This window comes from Schistocerca piceifrons, chromosome 8 (genome assembly GCF_021461385.2).
Source record: "Schistocerca piceifrons isolate TAMUIC-IGC-003096 chromosome 8, iqSchPice1.1, whole genome shotgun sequence".
Classification (NCBI taxonomy): domain Eukaryota; kingdom Metazoa; phylum Arthropoda; class Insecta; order Orthoptera; family Acrididae; genus Schistocerca; species Schistocerca piceifrons.
The window spans coordinates 489,387,576-489,400,730 of record NC_060145.1 but is presented as its reverse complement, the minus strand read 5'-3'; positions in this window follow the sequence as shown (position 1 = coordinate 489,400,730).

The following is a 13,155-nucleotide window of genomic DNA, read 5'->3' as shown; positions in this document are numbered from 1 at the left end:
TAGCAGAAAGAAACCGTTTTAAAAATAAAATCCTAAATTTGGAAGGCTTTCAAAGCAGAAGAAATAAAAAATCTGGAACAACATGGACAGAAGAAAGGAAGAGACTTCATAGGGAGAAAATGAGGGAATACTGAAAAAAAAGCTAACTGAATTGAACAAAGGCAAAAACTGATAAAAGTTTAAGGAAGGTCATAACACAACTTTCGAGAATAGAAAAAGAAAACTTGTTAATACAGTTAAAGAGTTTAAAATAGTATTATAAGGAGGTTTCTCCATGCTAGAGGTCAACATGGTCTAAGCCTGTTTGAGCGTCTTCCCTCACAGAAAAAAGCGGTGTGCTCTGAGATGGTGAAAGCGAGTGAACTCCTTCAGAGGCTTTACACTGTCATTTCTCTGACAATAGAAAAAAAATAATCGAACTAACATAAAGCTTAATAATAAAAAGAACAACAGTAATATATCTACTAAAACACTCTTGATTACGTTCGTATGTTTGTACGAGTTAAACACGACTGTGCTGTGTGCCTGTAATCTTCAACGGAGTGCGGCGGGACGAGAGGGTCCACAGTGACGTCACAGACCCTCTTGTGCTTGACCCCTACCGTGAAGTCGGTGACCTGCAGATGGCAGCACAGATGCTAGAACACACACCAGGGATCACGTGCAGGTGGGCTGTGAGCTGTGACATCACCGTGTGCGGCGCGGGATTAGCCGAGCGGTCTGGGGCGCTGCAGTCATGGACTGTGCGGCTGATCCCGGTGGAGGTTCGAGTCCTCCCTCGGGCATGGGTGTGTGTGTTTATCCATAGGATACTTTAGGTTAAGTCGTGTGTATGTTAGCAGTTAAGTCCTGTAGGATTTCACACACACATCACCGTGGACGCTCTCGTTACACGGCACTCCACTGAAGCCTATGGGCACACAGCGTAACCATTTTTAGCTCGTACACAGGTATGAATGTAACTGAGACTTTCCATGTTTTAGTATATTACTATTATTGTTATTAGTATTAATCTTTATATTAGATAGATGATGTTTAGTATTGTCAGTAAAATGCTAGTGTGAAGCCTCTGAAGGACGTCAACCTTTTTCACCATCACAAAGAGCACTGCTTTTTTTCTCTTTGCGAAGATGCTAATACAGGCGTAGAACACATAAAGCTGTGAACTTCCAGCATGCTGGAATAATTGCAGGCCATCAACTTGTGTTAATCAATACAAAATTACAGTTTGCAATTTTATTTAGTTGATGACTAGTTTCTGGTTGGGACCTATTATTAAATTAATTTAAAAACGAAAATTATAATCATATACAACACAGATGTTACCAAATTATTAAGAGCTTAACTAAAATACAGAATGTAATGTTTCACAATATGCGTACAAGACTGTCAAAACGGTATTTCCCCAAAATATAAGAACTTATAAAGTTAACATGCACATATGGATAACAAAACGCAAATTAACAGTTACAGAGCATACAGATAACTGGCAGTCTACTCCTCCCACTGCTGTAAGAAAATCTTGGGAAGAGGATGTCCTACAGGGGGTGTCCTGTCAGGGTAAAGGAAATATCTTTTGTATTTGCACTACTGGCCATTAAAATTGCTACACCAAGAAGAAATGCAGATGATAAACGGGTATTCATTGGACAAATATATTATACTACAACTGACATGTTATTACATTTTCACGCAATCTGGGTGCATAGATCCTGAGAAATCAGTACCCAGAACAACCACCTCTGGCCGTAATAACGGCCTTGACACGCCTGGGCATTGAGTCAAACAGAGCTTGTATGGCGTGTACAGGTACAGCTGCCCATGCAGATTCAACACGATACCACAGTTCATCAAGAGTAGTGACTTTCGTATTGTGACGAGCCAGTTGCTCGGCCACCATTGAGCACACGTTTTCAGTTGGTGAGAGATCTGGAGAATGTGCTGGCCAGGGCAGCAGTCGAACATTTTCTGTATCCAGAAAGGCCCGTACAGGACTTGCAACATGCGGTCGTGCATTATCCTGCTGAAATGTAGGGTTTCGCAGGGATCGAATGAAGGGTAGAGCCACGAGTCGTAACACATCTGAAATGTAACATCCACTGTTCAAAGTGCCGTCAATGCGAAAAAGAGGTGACCGAGACGTGTAACCAATGGCACCACATACCATCACGCCGGGTGAGACGCCAGTATGACGATGACGAATACACGCTTCCAATGTGCATCGCCAAACACGGATGCGACCATCATGATACTGTAAACAGAACCGGGATTCATCCGAAAAAATGACGTTTCGCCATTCGTGCACCCAGGTTTGTCGTTGAGTACACCATCGCAGGCGCTCCTGTCTGTGACGCAGCGTCAAGGGTAACCCTAGCCACGGTCTCCGAGGTGATAGTCCATGCTACAGCAAATGTCGTCGAACTGGTCGTGCAGATGGTTGTTGTGTTGCAAACGTCCCCATCTGTTGACTCAGGGATGGCGTTCCATCCGTTACAGCCATGCGGATTAGATGCCTGTCATCTCGACTGCTCGTGATATGAGGCCGTTGCGATGCAGCATGGCGTTCCGTATTACCCTCCTAAACACACCGATTCCATATTCTACTAACAGTCATTGGATCTCGACGAACGCGAGCAGCAATGTCGCGGTACGATAAACCGCAATCGCGGTGGGCTACAATCCGACCTTTATCAAAGTCGGAAACGTGATGGCACGCATTTCTACTCCTTACACGAGGCATCACAACAACGTTTCACCAGGCAACGCTGGACAACTGCTGTTTGCGTATGAGAAATCGGGTGGAAACGTTCCTCATGTCAGCACGTTGTAGGTGTCGCCACCGGCGCCAACCTTGTGTGAATACTGTGAAAAGCTAATCATTTCCATATCACGGCATCGTCTTCCTGTCGGTTAAATTTCGCGTCTGTAGCACGTCATCTTCGTGGTGTAGCAATTTTAATGGCCAGTAGTGTATTACAGTATTATAAAGGTCTACGGAGCGCGCGGCCGTACGATACGTAAGACGCTCTCGGTAGCCGACCTGTCTGGAATGCTGACAGTTTGCTTGGTCAGTAGACGCGCCTCCGGTCGCAGTGTAACGGAGAGTACGCGACTGGCGGCCGTCCGCAGCGGGCAGTATTAAGTAGCGTGGCCTGGGGCGCGGATACGTCTTTTTCCTCAGCTCACCATGGAGCCTTTCGATACGACGGTAACTAACCGGAGTTAGGATGCCAGACACAGTGATGGTGGGTGCGCGTAGCGTGCGTGTTTATAATCAGCCTTTTGTTTATAAAACTGTTTAAACTTACTTCTCGTGATCGCGTATTGCCGTAGCTCAAGGACCTACCGCTTACAAATCCTGGCAAAATATTCGTGTAATTATCATATGGTTCAACAGCACAAACTACCCCATTATAATATTATCCAGTAATAAAAAATACGACAATTAATACAACAACAGTACAAGTCAACAATAAAATTAACACTTCATCTACATCTACATGGATACTCTGCAAATCACATTTAAGTGCCTGGCAGAGGGTTCATCGAACTACGTTCACAACTCTCTATTATTCCAATCTTGTATAGTGCGTGGAAAGAACGAACACCTACATCTGTCCGTACGAGCTATGATTTCCCTTATTTTATCGTGGTGCTTGCTTCTCCCTATGTAGGACAGTGTCAACAAAATATTTTCGCATTCAGAGGAGAAAGTTGGAGATTGTAATTTCGTGAGAAGATTCCGTAGCAACGAAAAACGCCTTTCTTTCAATGATGTACAGCACAAATCTTATGTCACTTCAGTGACACTCTCTCCTATATTTCGCGATAATACAAAACGTGCTGCCCTTCTTTGAACTTTTTCGATGTACTGCGTCAGTCCTATCTGGTAAGGATCCCACAGCATTATTCTAAAAGAGGACGGACAAGCGTAGTGTAGGCAGTCTCCTTAGTAGGTTCTGTTACATTTTCTAAGTGTCCTACCAATGAAAGGCAGCCTTTGTTTTGTCTTCCCCACAACATTTTCTGTGTTTTCCTTCCAATTTAAGTTGTTCATAATTGTAATTCCTAAGTATTTAGTTAAATTTACAGCCCTTAGATTTGACTGATTTATCGTGTAACCGCAGTTTAACGAATTCCTTTTAGCACTAATGTGGATGACCTCACACTTTTCATTATTTAGGGTCAACTGCCAATTTGCGCACCATTCGGAAATGTTTTCTAAATCGTTTTCAATTTGTTTTGATCTTTTGATGGCTTTATCAGTCGAGAAACGACAACGTCATCTGCAAACAACCTAAGACGGCTGCTCAGATTGTCTCCCAAATCAATTCTGTGTGAATTCCTAAGGGACTAAACTGCTGAGGTCATCGGTCCCCAGACTTACACACTATTTAAAATGACTTATGCTAAGAACAACACACACACACCCATGCCCGAGGGAGGATTCGAACCTCCGACGGGAGGGGCCGCGCAATCCGTGGTATGGCGCCTCAAACCACGCGGCCACTCCGCGCGGCTCTCCCAAATCGTTTATACAGGGTGTTACAAAAAAGTACGGCCAAACTTTCAGGAAACATTCCTCACACACGAAGAAAGAAAATATGTTATGTGGACATGTGTCCGGAAACGCTTACTTTCCATGATAGAGCTCATTTTATTACTTCTCTTCAACTCACATTAATCATGGAATGGAAACACACAGCAACAGAACGTACCAGCATGACTTCACTTTGTTACAGGAAATGTTCAAAATGTCCTCCGCTAGCGAGGATACATGTATCCACCCTCCGTCGCATGGAATCCCTGAGGCGCTGATGCAGCCCTGGAAAATGGCGTATTGTATCACAGCTGTCCACAATACGAGCACGAAGAGTCGCTACATTTGGTACCGGGGTTGCGTAGACAAGAGCTTTCAAATGCCCCCATAAATGAAAGTCAAGAGGGTTGAGGTCAGGAGAGCGTGGAGGCCATGGAATTGGCCGCCTCTACCAATTCATCGGTCACCGAATCTGTTGTTGAGAAGCGTACGAACACTTCGACTGAAATGCGCAGGAGTTCCATCGTGCATGAACCACATGTTGTGTCGTACTTGTAAAGGCACATGTTCTAGCAGTACAGGTAGAGTATCCCGTATGAAATCATGATAACGTGCTCCACTGAGCGTAGGTGGAAGAACATGGGGCCCAATCAAGACATCACCAACAATGCCTGCCCAAACGTTCCCAGAAAATCTGTGTTGATGACGTGGTTGCACAATTGCGTGTGGATTCTCGTCAGCCCACACATGTTGATTGTGAAAATTTACAATTTGATCACGTTGGAATGAAGCCTCATCCGTAAAGAGAACATTTGCACTGAAATGAGGATTGACACATTGTTGGATGAACCACTCGCAGAAGTGTACCCGTGGAGGCCAGTCAGCTGCTGATAGTGCCTGCACACGCTGTACATGGTACGGGAACAACTGGTTCTCCCGTAGCACTCTCCATACAGTGACGTGGTCAACGTTACCTTGTACAGCAGCAACTTCTCTGACGCTGACATCAGGGTTATCGCCAACTGCACGAAGAATTGCCTCGTCCATTGCAGGTGTCCTCGTCGTTCTAGGTCTTCCCCACTCGCGAGTCATAGGCTGGAATGTTCCGTGCTCCCTAAGACGTCGATCAATTGCTTCGAACGCCTTCCTGTTGGGACACCTTCGTTCTGGAAATCTGTCTCGATACAAACGTACCGCACCACGGCTATTGCCCCGTGCTAATCCATAGATCAAATGGGCATCTGCCAACTCCGCATTTGTAAACATTGCACCGACTGCAAAACCACGTTTGTGATTAACACTAACCTGTTGATGCTACGTACTGATTTGCTCGATGTACTGTAGAGCAATGAGTCGCATGTCAACACAAGCACCGAAGTCAACATTACCTTCCTTCAATTGGGCCAACTAACGGTGAATCGAGGAAGTACAGTACATACTGACGAAACTAAAATGAGCTCTAACATGGAAATTAAGCGTTTCCGGACACATCTCCACATAACATCTTGTCTTTATTTGTGTGTGAGGAATGTTTCCTGAAAGTTGGGCCGTACCTTTTAATAACACCCTGTATAGATAAGGAACAGCAGTGGGCCTATAACACTACCTTGGGGAACGCCAGAAATCTCTTCTGTTTTACTCGATGACTTTCCGTCTATTACTATGAACTGTGACCTATCTGACAGGAAATCACAAAGCCAGTCATATAACTGAGCGATATTCCATAAGTACGCGGCTTCACTACAAGGCGCTTGTGTGGTACAGTGTCAAAAGCCTTCCGGAAATCCAGAAATACGGAATCAATCTCAAATCCGTTGTCAATGCCACTCAACATTACATGCGAATAAAGAGCTAGTTGTGTTTCACAAGAACGATGTTTTCTAAATCCAAGTTGACTTTGTGCCAAAAGACCGTTTTCTTCGCGGTAATTCATAATGTTCAAACACAATATGTGTTCCAAAACCCTGCTGCATATCGACGTTAATGATATGGACCTGTAATTAAGTGGATTACTCCAACTACCTTTCTTGAATATTGGTGTGACCTGTACAACTTTCCAGTCTTTGGGTACGGATCTTTCGTCGAGCGAACAGTTGTATATGATTATTAAGTATGGAGCTAATGCATCAGCATACACCGAAAGGAACCTAATTGCTATACAGTCTGGACCAGGAGACTTCCTTCTATTAAGTTATTTAAGTTGCTTCACTACTCCGATGTTATTTACTTTTACGTTACTCTTGTTGGCAGCCGTTCTCGATTCGAATTCTGGAGTATTTACTTCTTCTTCTTTTCTGAAGGCATTTCGAAATGCTGTGTTTAGTAACTCTACTTTGGCAACACTGTCTTCGATAGTATCTCCATTGCTATCGCACAGAGAAGGCATTGATTGTTTTTGCCGCTAAGATACTTCATACGACCAGAATCTCTTTGGATTTTCTGCCAGGTTTCGAGACAAAGTTTCGTTGTGGAAACTGTTATAAGCATCTCGCATTGAAGTCCGCACTAAACTTCGAGCTTCTGTAAAAGATCACCAATCATGGGGATTTTACGTCTGTTTAGATTTGACATATGGGTTTCGTTGTTTCTACAACAGTGTTCTACCCGTTTTGTGTGCCAAGGAGGATCAGCTCCGTCGTTTGTTGATTTATTTGATATGAATCTCTCAATTGCTGCCGACACTATTTCTTTGAATTCAAGCCACATCTGGTCTACACTTATATTATGAATTTGGAAGGAGTGGAGATTGTCTCTCAGGAAGATGTCAAGTGAATTTTTATTTGCTTTTTTAAATAGGTATATTTTTCGTTTACATTTGGAGGATTTGGTGGTTACAGTATTCAATCTCGCTACGACAACCCTGTGTTCACTAATCGCTGTATCCGTTTTGATGCTCGTTATTACCTCACGATTATTTGTTGTTAAGAGGTCAAGTGTGTTTTCACAACTGTTTACTATTCGCATGGGCTCATGAACTAGCTGCTCGAGATAGTTTTCGGAGAATGCGTTTAACACAATTTCGGATGATGTTTTATGCGTACCTTCCGAATTAAACATGTATTTTCGCCAACATATAGAGGGTAAATTAAAAGTTATCACCAACTATAATCGTATGAGTCGGGTACGTGTTTGAATTCAAACTCAAGTTTTCTTTGGACCTTTCAGCAACTGTATCATCTGAATTGTGAGGTAGTTAAAAGGATCCAATTATTATTTTACTGCGGTTGCCAACAATGACCTCTGCACATACTAACTAACAGGAACAACCTACTTTAATTTCGCGACAAGATAAATTACTTCTAACAGCAACAAACACGCCACCGCCAACCGTATTTAGCCTATCCTTTAGGAACACCGTCAGGCTGAATTTCGGCTGAGCTTATATTTGGTTTAAGCCAGTTTTCAGTGCCTATAACGATTTCAGCATCAGCGCTTTCTATCAGCGCTTGGAGCTCTGGTACTTTCCCAACACGGCTACGGCAAGTTGCAACTTTTATACCGATGGTACCTGTATCTACGTTCTTCTTGTGTTCGGCCTGCACCCATTGTGACTGAAGCTCTTCTTGTTGTTTCCCGAGATGTTGTGATGGCAGAGAGTACAAGAGAGATGGAACAAATGTTAGATCATCTAAACACAAAATTAGAAGAATATGGAATGGAGAGTAACAAGAAGAAAACGAAAAGCATGGTAATTTGAGGAAAGGGGAAAAATGCCATATGAAAATAGGAGGAGAGGAAATAGAGCAAGTGAATAACTTCAGTTACTTGGGAAGTGTAATAATGGATGACACGTATTGCTCAAAAGAAATTACGAAAAGAATTGCAATGGCAAAAGAAGGATTGAAGAGGAAAAAGAAATTACTTTCGGGCCACTAAACAAAGATCTGAAGAAAAGACTTGCCAAATGTTACATCTGGAGCGTTACACTGTGTGTTGCGGAGACCTGGACATTGTGGAAGGAAGATGTAAGAAGGTTGGTGGCACTAGAGATGTTGATATTCAGAAGAAAGGAAAAAGTGAAATGGTAAGCCCGAGTAAGGAATAAAGAAGTATTAAGAAGAGTTGGAGAAGGAAGAAACGTGCTAAAAGTCATCAGAAAGAGAAAACGGAACTGGATTGGACATTGAGGAGGGACTATTTATTGAAGGAAGGAATAGAAGGACTGGTGGAGGGAAAAGGGGAAAAGAAGAAAGAAGATATCAAATGCTGGAAAATATCAAAGGAGACAAATATTCAAACATGAAAGACTGGCTATGGTTCAAATGGCTCTGAGCGCTATGGGACTTAACTTCTAAGGTCATCAGTCCCCTAGAACTTAGAACTAATTAAATCTAACTAACTTAAGGACATCACACACATCCATGCCCGAGTCAGGAGTCGAACCTGCGACCGTAGCGGTCGCGCGGTTCCAGACTGTAGCGCCTAGAACCGCTCGGCCACCGCGGCCGGCGACTGGCTATGGAGAGCCAAAAGTGAAAGAGGCTTAACCCATGACAAAACCTGCCGTAAGGCAGAATTCCATACTACTACTACTCTAACCTAAAAAACCGCCCAGTCCACGCCACACAGCCCCAGCTACCCGTGTAGCCGCCTCCTTGCGTATAGTGGACACCTGACATATTCAGTGGAAACCGAAACCCAACCACCCTTTGACGCAAGTTGAGAATCGGCAGCCTATCCGGTTGCAGAACCGTCTGAGCCTCTGATTCAGACGTTCCACCCGGCTCTTTACCTGTCGACTATGCTGCAAATAGTCAGCTCTGCTTTCATCTTGCAAGCAAGACTGGCAGCCTTTGCCACTTCCGTAGCCGCTTGAAATAAGAGAGAATCTCTTCTGATCCAAAGTGATACACATCACTGGTACCAACGTGTGCAACCACCTGCAGTTCGCTGCACCCTGTGCTCTTCATGGCATCTGGGAGGACCCGTTCTACATCTGGAATGACTCCACCCGGTATGCACATAGAGTGCACATTGGTTTTCTTCCCCTCCTTGGAAACAATGTCCCTAAGGGGCCCCATAACGCGCCTAACGTTGGAGCTCCCAGCCATCAATAATCCCACCTTTTATGATTGTCCGGGTCTTGCAGGCTGAGTGGTTTCCTCTGAAACAGGACGAGCGACTGCATCTGGCTCAGCGACAGTGTCAGCCACAGACAGCACCTGAAACCTGTTTGTCAGACAAACCGGGGAGGCCTTACGTGCTGCCGCCTGGGAAGTCTTTCGCCGCCTGCTTCGCCCCGGGGCGACCTCCCACTCGACCACAGGTGAGGGGTCAGCCTCAGTGCGAGCAGTAACCGGGCTGGCCACCGGTGAGGACCGATCGGAGGACTCGGAAGTGCTGGGCGTCGGCTGGATCCCCACGGCCGGCTCACAATAGTGGTGCCCATCCACTGCAGCCTCAAGCTGTGTAACCGTAGCCATCACAGCCTGGAGATGAGAGTGAAGTGTCACCAACTCGGCTCGCATCCGCACACAACAGTTGCAGTCCCTGTCCATACTAAAGACGATGGGAAACTAAATTATGCAGATAAACAGACTATCGGCACATGCTGGGCAACTCTAATGTAGACCCTGACGAAAATCTAGTAAATTAGATTAATGCACAGGATTCAAAAATCTAACTACCGAAGCACTCAGGTGGCACTAATTAATTCACTCCTGATTAGGAACTTGTAGTATATCACAAAAGCGGTTTACTTTCCGATGCAAACGAATGCGCGAGAACTGTGGCTATTAGATATTAAATTAACACGCACAAACTCAAGAAACTAAACTATTAAAGCACACAGATGATATTATAAAATTCGCTCCTGGTTAGGAACTCGTAAAAGTTACAATATCGGTTACTTCCCTGTTGCTGCTTGTGTCTCGGCCGGCTACTGCTGCCTGACTGTCTAAGGTCTTTACCAAACACAGTAAAACATTTAAAACCACCGAACAGTAAAGCGCAGCAGTACAACATACGGCACATATGACAAAGTTGTATACCCACGATAGTACATATAAAGATCATTAATTGTGAACCAGAGCATTATTTTTAAAACAAAACAAATAATAGGACATTAAAAAATAAATCTTCATCACTTCCAACCCTGCACAAGCATAGAAACGTCATCATAACAAATGTTACAGAATTATATGAAGATAAAACACTTTCTTGACATTTCGTAAGTAAAAACCAACGTTAAGCCACAAAGTTGTCTTTGTGTTGGTCATCCTCGAGGAAGACATATCATAACGACATTCGTGGGCGTACGGAGATAGGAGCGAGATCGGAACAGTAGAGGGAGGGGAGGTTTGGGATATGGATGTGCGGAATAGGGAGTAGGAGGGAGGGCTGCAAAAATTGGGAGGTAGCATGAAGATGAAGGATCCCAAAAAGGGGATCAAGTAGGAAAAATTGGCAAGAACGTAAATAATTGACAGTCAAAAGTAGTAAAATAAACTCATTAAAATTGGACCAAAAGTGACTATCTGCCGTTTTCATAAGCAAACGTATTAGAACTACCATAGACTAACAGATTCAAGAGAGAACCGATACATATACGTTACTGAAGAGTAATCATTCACGTAAATGATATACGCTAACAATAAAAAAACCAACAGTTTTTAAAATAATTTAGTGGTGAAGACCACGTAATCAGCTAATAAAACGAGTTTCATAATCCGCAAACACGTCATGCAACAAACACAGAAACCTTGTTGTCCAATCCCACACACCACAGACGACAGTGTTTACTGAAATCAATCGTTTTACTCCTCAGTGTATAAGCAATGAGACACAATAATGTGGGAGGCACATTCCAACCAACGGTAATTGCAAGAACCAAACTACGTATAGTAAAATGTGCTATATATTCTTATAAGAGAGGGCAAGGGAAAGTGGAAGGCGTGAGGAAGGGGGAGAAGGTGGCGGGGATGCATGACTTCCAGGCAGGTGGATGTAAAAGTCGGTAACTGAACTCGGTACATGGCAATAAAACCAGGGAATGAAATGTCACTATGAAGTTATTAGAAAAGAAGAGATGGAGGAATATAGGGGAGGGGGAGAAGAGAAAATGGGAGGGGGGGGGGAGGAAACTGGTTATTCTGTTTAGTTGTAGATAAATGGACTAGTTTGAAAATTATCAACAAAATACCAGACGCAACTGGTTCCACAGCACGACAAAAGTTAAAGAAGAAAGGATTATACAGGCAGTACAAGAGAAACGGACCACTTCATTCCTTACTCGGTCTTCCCATTTCACTTTTTCCATTCTTCTCCATATGCACATCTCTAGTGCCACCAATCTTCTTACATCTTCCTTCCTCAACGTCCAGGTCTCCGCACCACACAGTGCAACGCCCCAGATGTAACATTTGGCAAGTCTTTTCCTCAGATCTTTGTTTAGTGGACCGCAAAGTACTTTCTTTTTCCTCTTGAATCCTTATTTTGCCGCATTCTGGAGGACGACGGTTCAATCCCGCGTCCGGACATCCTGATTTAGGTTTTCCGTGATTTCCCTAAATCGCTCCAGGCAAATGCCGGGATGGTTCATTTGAAAGGGCGCGGCCGACTTCCTTCCCCGTCCTTCCCTAATCCGATGAGACTGATGACCTTGCAGTTTGGTCTCTTCTTCCAAACAACCCAATCCTAAACTTCTTTTGGCATTGCATGGTATCTGGGAAGTATTCCACTCCCTAAGAATTATGTAGCCTACATATCTTCTCCAGTATTACTGTTTTGCAATTTCTGGTGAATCATCATCTTTATTATTTCCTGGTTTCTTCCCTCCGTCCACGGCACGGTGTCTTTATCCAAACATTTTGACGTTACTGCCACAATGTCATAGCCTCAATAATACTATGACTACAATGTAACTGCTTTACTTTAGAAAAAAGGAAACAAGACATAAATAATCATTCATCTATCAACTTTCTCTCCATGATGTGCAAGATAAGCACTAAAATTATGATGTAAAGCAGTGCACTGTAAAAATAGCAAGAAACAAATTGACTTTGGAAGTGGATACAGGGCGGCGGAGCACTTGCAAGTCGTGGATGAAGTTACGGAACAAAGGAACGACCATGAACTAACACATTTTTCGCCTTTAATATATTTGATAAAAGCGTTAGCTTCAGTTTTAACAAAACTTACTGATTACCCTTGAGGGAGAAGAAACTGATTCAGCGTGTGTTCGTGTACTGAACTGTGTACGAACATGCCAGTGCCACAGTTTACATTGTACTGCTTTGCATTGCATTTCATTTCAGCAGTAAGAAATGCAGAAACGGAGATAATAACGGCAGCGAAGCAAGCAGGAGTCCACATCACCAGAGCTGATCTCAGCAGCCCCAGTGGAAGCTATTTGTTTCAGACTATAGCCGCAGTTTTTCCTTATTTTGCCTCCTGGATTCGTGTGTCACGCCCGTGTTCCACGGCAGGATCTGGGGATGATGGCACTGGGAACCGAAACCGGTAGCCAGTAGGTAAAATAAACAAAAAGTGCCACTATTGACTGAAACACTTTTTTGTGATACATTGGTCGCTGTTGCAGCTGGCAGTTTGTCGCGAATATGTATCTAGTGGATGCTGCCAGCTCGCTACAATGGGAGAACAAACAAACAAACAAA